Source organism: Hevea brasiliensis, chromosome 14 (genome assembly GCF_030052815.1).
Source record: "Hevea brasiliensis isolate MT/VB/25A 57/8 chromosome 14, ASM3005281v1, whole genome shotgun sequence".
Taxonomy (NCBI): domain Eukaryota; kingdom Viridiplantae; phylum Streptophyta; class Magnoliopsida; order Malpighiales; family Euphorbiaceae; genus Hevea; species Hevea brasiliensis.
The window spans coordinates 68,338,014-68,346,723 of record NC_079506.1 but is presented as its reverse complement, the minus strand read 5'-3'; positions in this window follow the sequence as shown (position 1 = coordinate 68,346,723).

The following is an 8,710-nucleotide window of genomic DNA, read 5'->3' as shown; positions in this document are numbered from 1 at the left end:
TTCAGAATTTGAGGTCTAAATTCACTGTTCAATTGGACCTGGCTACAGTAAAAATTTGATAAAACTTTCTTCATGAAAATTGTTCCTTATTGTGTCTTCTTTAATTCCATTTTTTAATCACTCCATTAGGAGTTTTTTAGCTCAAGTTATGGCCTAAATACCATAACTGGTTCAATGACCCTTTCTGGATCCAGAACCAGGCAGATTCTAGAGTTCAATTTATTCTAATTATTTGGGTATGCTACAGTCATTTTTAGACCTAATATCCTTCATATGAGTTGTTACCTTATATCTTAGGATCACTCAGGTTCAAGAATCATAATTTTTCTAGTTATGTAGAGTGAATTATTTCCAAATAACTGACCTGAACTCATGAACCCTGTGCTTTCAGAATTTCAGGTTCAGGTCAACATGTTTGATTCCCATTTTAGGGTACTTGCACTCAAAATTTGAAGAAGGTTCCTGAATCAAAGTTGGAGTCCTGATTCTTAGGTTTCCAGAGCAATTTGGCTCATCTCAATTGAATTTTCCTAATGGGAGATATGATCTAAATACTATTATGGGGTCAAGTGTCTATTTGGTTAAATTTCAGGATTTGGAATGCTAAATTATCCTAGCAATCTCTTCAAGTTCCATCAGGTTCTGGGTTTTGGTGAAAACACCAAATTTGTATTTCTAGGTCTTATAGAAATTTTAGCTTTAGTTTTACTGCATTTGAAGTTTTGTAGACCAAGTTATGACATTTTCTTCAAAACTGGTCAGGTTGGTCAATGTCCAGAATTTTCTGGTCAGTTTGGTTCTAGCAGTTTTGTTGGACTAAATTTGGTTAACAATTTGATTAGGCTAGGGTCAGAACTGGGCTCTGAGTTCTTCATATGAAATGTTCTCCTATGTCTAAGCTTTCTAATGGTTCAAAAATCAGGTCATTCTGACCTTCCTAGAGTGAGTTATGGCCATTTGAATATTTACTGTTCATATGGTCATTTATCCAGGTCTAGCATATGGTTACCCGGATTCAAGCCAATTTTTGGTCATTTTGTGCTTGGTTTCTGGGCATGGTTTCTTCATGAAAGATGTTTCTTTAGGTCTTAAATTTCATCTCCAATTGGCCTCATACCAATTGGAGCTGTCTAGCTCTACTTATGTTCATCTAAACACACTGGACTCATAAGTCCAGAATTCCCTGTATAAGGACAACGCTCCCAATTTTCAATTCTACCTAACTTTCAAACTTCAATTCACATTCATAGCACTTCTAATAGTCAATAATCAACCTCAACATTATCAAATTCAAGTCACAACACAAAATTCCCAATTTTAGCAAACCCTAAATCAACTTGCATAAACCTTAAATTCCAAGAGAATTTCTAGCACTAACCTTATTCTTATAGCTCTAAGCAACCTTCAATCAACCCAACACTTGATTCATCTCTTTGGGGCTGCCAACCAGATTTTCCTTTCACTTTTCTTCCCACTTTTCTTGGGTTTTATGGCTAGCTATAGAGGTTTATCAAGGCTGCCAACTATTTTTGTGAAGGAAGGTAATTGTTTGGAAGCTTGAAATGGTGTTTTAGTGATAGGAAAATGAAAGAATTTGAGAGGAAAATGGAGAAGAGAGGGCTGGACGGGAGAATGGCTGGAGAAGAAGATGTCTTTTTCATTTTTTTTGACTCATTTATCTCCTTTTTATTTATTTATTAAATGGTTGTCTCATGGTGATTGGTGGAGAGTTTTTAATGACATCATAATAATGTCATAATTTGAGTTTTATTTCATTTTCTTTTCTTTTCTTTTCTACTCATTTTTAATTTAATTTTTTGTAATATTTATTCACATTTATGCCATATAATTTATTTACTCAATTGTACAAGTTGGCCAAAAATCATCTCTGAAGGCGAAATGACCAAAATGCCCTTCGTTTGGCTTAAGGAGCCAAATCGTCTGTACCGATTGATAAATTCTCCTAACCTTTTCTTGGCATTCTAATGCTACCTAGGACTCCGTAACTCTTCTCTGGCATCCCAAAAATTATTTCACGGAATTTCCCTCGGGTTTAGGGCTACTAGCTGTGAAGACAGCAACTTCCCGTTAGGGTCACCCATCACTGGGGCACCGGCTCATTTAACTTTGTTGTATTTTATTTCTAAAATTTTTCTTTAATTTTTCTTACACTTATTTGAATTATTTATGACTCCTAACTCTAGTCTAACATATAGTTCCAGACATTTTAGCTATCTGGTCAGACATTGATAACCGGAACAGTAGAACGTACAGACTATCTAAAGTGAGGGCATTACAACTTGAGTGTCTACAATCTGTATAGGTTGTTCAATATAGGAAAGATCTACTAAAATTTCCATGCCTGGTTCACTTATAAACTTGTTCGAATTTGACATAAACTTACTCAACATAGAAACATGGAACACCAGATGTATCCTCTCTATTTATGGTGGTAAAGCTAACTTATAAGACACATTTTTGACCTTTTGCAACACTTTATATGGTCCAATGTACCTTAGAGCTAGCTTGCCTCTTTTTCCAAACCGGATGACGCCTTTCATTGGAGATATCTTTAGAAGCACCATGTCCCCTTCTTGAAAAACCACTTCTCTCCTATGAAGATCTGCATAACTTTTCTGTCTACTTACTGCTGTGTTCAACCTTGCCCTAATTAAGGGCATAGCTTGGTTGGTGACTTCCATCGATTTTGCTCTCGCTAGAGCTCCTTGTTAATTTCCTCCTAGCACACAGGAGACCTGCACTTCCTCCCATATAAAGCTTCATATGGTGCCATTGCGATACTAGAGTGATAGCTGTTATTATATGCAAACTCAACTAGGAGAACGTGCTCTTTCCATGATCCACCAAAGTCAAGTACACACATTCTCAGCATATCCTCCAAAGTCTGTATGGTCTTTTTTGACTATCCATTTGTTTGAGGGTGAAAGGCCATGTTGAAGTCTAGCCTGGTGCCTAACTCATTTTGAAGATAGCGCGAGGAAGCACCAAAGGAGGAGTAGGAGGAGTTGGCTGTGGAAACATTGGTTGTGGATACATTGGAGAGTTCTTTCTTTCTTTTTTTTCTTTCTTTCCTTGGATGCTTATCTAGTGGACCCTAGTTTACTCTTGATGATATTTTTCCATCCAGATGTTGTCATAGAATTTGGTGTTGGATTGATTACAACTGATAATGCCTGGTGCTAATCCCTAAGAGATTCTCAAAGAATTTGTAGTGAGAATGACAAGAATGCTTAGAGAATGGTTCTAATGCTTAGAGAATGGTTCTTATGCTTAGGAGAATACAGACAGCTGTAATTTTGCCAAACTCCAACAAAGATAAACATTCTCAATGGCCTCCACATAGAGTTCTTTAAAGATGGTAATTTGGTTAACAGATAGATGAAGTAAGAATATTTTGATATGAAGTGTCATAGCCTAGTGCTAATCTCCAAGAGATCAAGGCCGAGAAGATCCGAAGGATAGTGGAGGCTTTGGCTGGAAAAATTAGAAGTTATAAGAGGAAGGTGCATTTGTTTTTGTTTGTGATAGGCTAGGTCTAGTTCAATCTGAGCGATCTGAGATTTCAACTTATTGATTTCTAATTCTTTTTAATAAAATTCTTGTCCAAACCACTTTTGATGAATAAATGCCCTAAGCTTCATATTAAGTTGATTGACTCTTGATTAAAGATCTACGTAAAGCTTATTCACCTATCTTGAGAAAGAGTTAACTTTGCATTCAGTCAACTGTGTTTGGCTGACTACCATTTTAATCTTTGAATTTATCTTTTGTAGAAAATTATTCTAAGCCTTTACATTTAAAGTCTACCAATTCAAGACTTCTTTTGCCTGTTTTATCGCTTTGGTTTGTCCTTCTAGTTTGATTGTGGATGGTTGAACAAATGGTCAGGAAGTTAGTTTTTGAGTAGGATCTACTCGGTGTTAGAGTGGAGGGAAGCTTTCTTCATATCATTCTTGTGAGAATGGAGAGAACATCATATAAGGGGAAATAAGAGGAAGCACTGGAGGAGGAGTATGAAGAGTTAGCTGTGGATACATCGGAGAGTTCTTTCTTTCTTTTTCTTTCCTTAGAATCTCTAAGGCCAACTCATAAATTGGTGTGGCTTCCTTTTAATAGTTTCCTTGTGAATATCTATCCAAGGACCAAAGTTTGGAGAGGATTCTCTCTGAGGTAGGTAACTTTTACACTGGGAGAAGTGCCATTTTTTTTTATTTTTCTTCCTTTAGGTCACTTGGGGAGGGAGACTTCATCATCATCATCATGATCATGTTCAAAGTTATACCCTTCATCACAAATACCGAAACCAGGAGTATCCTATATGAAATGCCCATTTATTTTTCCTATATAAATAGGAATTCCATTAGAATGAAAAGAAACAATGGGAATCTTTTCTTATTTTTCTCAGAGAAGGGAAACTATACAAAAATGAAAAATAGTCGGAGTTATTGAAGAACTTCTAAACACCATCTTAACAGTGCCAACAATCTACTTATGAAAAGTTGGTTTTAATGCTTGTATGGAATGAGAATTACTATGAAACTTTTCATAATTAGTAAGCCACTCTCTAGGAATAACCTTTACTAATTCATCTCTAGAAAATTTTCTAGGGATTTACACAATGATAGGAGTGGTCTTTGTGTCTATCAGTATGTACAAAGCATCTAAAGAAACACTAGGTTGGAAAAGATTAATAGTATGATCTAGTTATAGAGAGCTGCTGACATGGACAACATAGTCTGTTCTGCACCAATAAGTTGATAATTTGGGAAAAAGGTAAGGACTACACTTCCAGCATGAGAGTAGTAATATAGGTTCCAATGATAGCATGTTCATAGTGTAAAAATTTGGTATCTAGTAAAGAGAGTTTGGCTATGACTGACAAGCCTCGTCTGCCATACAATGTCAAGACTATTCAAATAGCCCCAAAGTGTATATGAGAATATCCTTGTCTCTTCCATTGTGGAATGAAAGGAGTAGGAATTTTAAGGGTTACATATTATTTTGCAGTTGTGGATTTAAAGCACACTGATCCAAATAAGAAGTTTGTATTTATTCTTTTGTGATAGATCTTCTTGAAGAAATAAGAAACTAGATACTTCGTGTAACACCCTCCCGGTAACCACTCCGTACATTCTACTGTTCCGGTGACCGGTGTCGGTCCGGACATCTAGAACGTCCGGAAAAATAATTAAACTTAAGTGAGGGACCAAAATTAACTCAAATATTAATAAGAAACACTTAGTAAAAATTTTAGAAATAAAATACAATAAAGCAAAACGAGCCGGTGCCCAAGCGATGGGTAACCGGAGGGAAGTTGCGGTTCTCGCAACGAGGAGCCCTAGACCCGGGGGAAAAATTATAAAATAATTTTTGGGACTCCAGAGAAGGGTTATTGAGGTTCCCATGGCATTAGAATGCCAAGAAAATATTTAGAAAAATTTTTCAATCGGTACAGACAATTTTGACCCGTTAAGCCAAACGGAGGGCATTTTGGTCATTTCGCCTTCAGAGGTGATTTTTGGCCGACTTGTCCAGTTGATTAAATAATTAAAATGACATAAAATATGAAGAAACATTACTAAAAATGAAATTGGAAATGAGTAGTGAAAGAAAAGAAAAGAAAATGCAAAATAATGCAAATAATGACATATTATGATGTCATTCAAGATTTTCCACCAATCACCATTAAGCCCTCATTTGACTAACTATTAAAAGACATGAAAGAAGACCAAAATAAGAAAGAAATTGCAGCAGCCATCCTTCCCCCAAAAGCCAGCCGAAACCCATTCCATAGCCACCCTCCATTAAAGCTTTTTCAAGCTTTGGATTTCCATCATTCCACCATATTTCCCTAACCCCTTTCATTAAACTTTGACCATATCACTTGGGAGAGCTTTTGGCAGCCTAGAAAGTGTAGGAAAGTGAAGTTTAGAGGTGGGAAAAATCTGCCCTAATCAAGGTTAGTGCATTAGACACTTAAAACTTCTTATTTTCATGAATTGTAACTTGTATTGAGTGAGAATTGCAACTAAAATGAACAAGAATTATGTGTATACATACTATGAATTTTTGGCAGCCCTTGTGAAGGAATTATTTTGATTGTTTGATGGACTTAAAGTGGGCTATAGATCAAGTTTAAACCATGTGTGCATGTGATTATTGAAGGAGCTAGTAATTAAGGTGTTGTGAAAACCTATAATGGAACTAGGGTTTTGAAGAGTGAAAAATTGACTTGGCTTAGGAAATTGTTAGGGCACATTTTAATGGTCAATTAGTGACCATTTTAGATATGTTGACCATAAATGGGACTGAAAAATGCTATGGCAAAGTCAAGGTGTAAGCTGCCCTAGGACAGCAGCAAATGGACTGAAATTTCAGTCCAATTATACAGCCATAACTTTGGCTGTGTTAGTCCAATTGATGTTTGGCCAATTGGACATGAAACTAGGCTTATAATGGCACATTTTTACTGAAGAAACCATGCCCAAAAGACCAAAGCAAGAGGACCAAAACTTGGCCCCAATCCGGACACCCTGCAACTGATTCTGCAGAATTGACCAAATGAACAGTAACTGTTCATTTGGCCATAACTCACTGTAGATTTGGTCAATTGACCTGAAATTTTTACAGCAACAAGTTAAGACATAGAAAAACAACTTTCATGAAGGAACCTACCCCAAATTATGGCCATAACCTAACCCAAATGGCTATGGCAGTCACTGTTCATGCTACTGTAGATATGGTATTTTCTGCAGAATGCAAATCCGGCCAGCTGTGGTTTTTGGACCATATCTGGAGCTAAAAAACTCCAAATGGAGTGATTCAAAAAAATAAATTCAACTAGACAAAATAAGGAACAACTTTCATGTTTTACATTTCTTCAAATTCCCACAGTAACAGTGTCCAATGGAACAGTGAAGTTGACTCACCAAAACTAAAAATTCTGCTTGTGTGGGTTTACACTTTGAAATGGTATTAACACTTAATGCCAACAAGTTTTAAACACCAAATGTGGTATATTGGGAGTGCCAAAGTCAATGTACATATTTTCTATCCAAAAGTCAACATTTTAGTTGACCATAGAGGTGAATAGTAACACCGAAACTTGAAATTCAAAGATTGAAGAACTTAAAAGTTTCAAATGCCCTAGTATACCTAACATGATTGGTTTGGATAGTTTGGCATGCCAATAGGGTTCAGTTAGCAGTACTGCACATGGAAAAAATGCCATTTTGTGATTTCATGGCTTTTAGCCATTCTGACTTTGCATTGAGACTTGGCCTTGTGCCTGAGATTATTTACAGCTTGGTAGCTGTTCTGTTGCACACTGGGTGATGCATATGCGACCGATGGTGTGACGGCCCGAGGTATTAGATACCCAGTGCCAGTTTACCCGTTATCCAGTCCAGTCGTCTAGTGTAGGTTACTTGGGGCAACCAAATGAATAAAAGTGAACAAAGTTAATGAAATAATGAATATACCAATACCAAACAAAGAAAGCATACACATTCTATACACATTTATTTTCTTGCTATTTTCTTTTATTATATTATTGCACCACTAAGCATTATTGCTTAGCGCGTTGCTTTTGCCACGCGTAGGTACTGGAGATACAAAGCGTGAGCCCAGTAGACCGCAGACTGGGTGAGTTCATGCTGCAGATCTGCACAGTGCCCGTGTCACCTCACTACCTGCAGTGCATTGGTAGGGCACTAGGTGTCATTTTGTCATTTTGTAATTAAATTTTTATCTTCTCATATGTATTTGGGACTATGTAATGTATTTTGAGGTTCATGTAAATAATAAAGATTTATGGTTATGTATGGAAGTAATTTGAGCTTTTAATTGTTATTTATATATATGAGAACCCTGAGAAATGGATGTTTGAGAAATGAAAAAGCTATTGAGAACTGAAATTGAGAAATATTGTTGAGTTTTTGATATTGAGACTCTGTTGATGAATTGAAGTTGGGATTGTTTGAAAATTATTTGGAAGTGTTTTCACAGGTTCCGAAGAACGGTTTTCTCCATTTTTAGCTGGTACTCCGCCGGATTTTCTTTAAAATTTTCGGAACCTTAAATGAAAAATATTTTTGATAAATGGCTTAAATAAATTGTATTTCATAAATTATATGCAAAAGCATGATATAAATTAATTGAGGAATATTAGAGTGTGTCGGTACACCGTGTGGCATTACTTACTCGGGTATACTGTACACGGGTAAGGGGTGTCACACTTCGGGTGAGAGATCTAGATCATCTGTAGATATTATAAGGGTTCAAGAGTGGAAGAACAAATTTTTCTACTTGAGCATTTTTAGGGATGCACGAGATTTCTACAAGATTATCCATTTTTGAGGTTAAGGTTTTTCTGTAAGAAAAGGATAAAGAAAGGGAAGAAGGCTAGGTGAAAGTGATTTTGTAACTAGATTAAAGGATGGTGTTGGAGTTATGCAAGTCATAGTAATTAGTCTCCTTACTCATCATGAACCAACACCTTATTCATACACCCCTCTTTGAATAACCAGGCTCTAATACCATTATTGGCTAGGAGCCTTCTAACCTTGATAAGGTATAATAATAATCATGCAGTGCCACCACAATAGCCATAACAAATCTCAAGGTGATGCCCTTTTGTATTGTTATATAGAATCAGATTAAAAAACCATAGCAAAGAATCAATGAACTA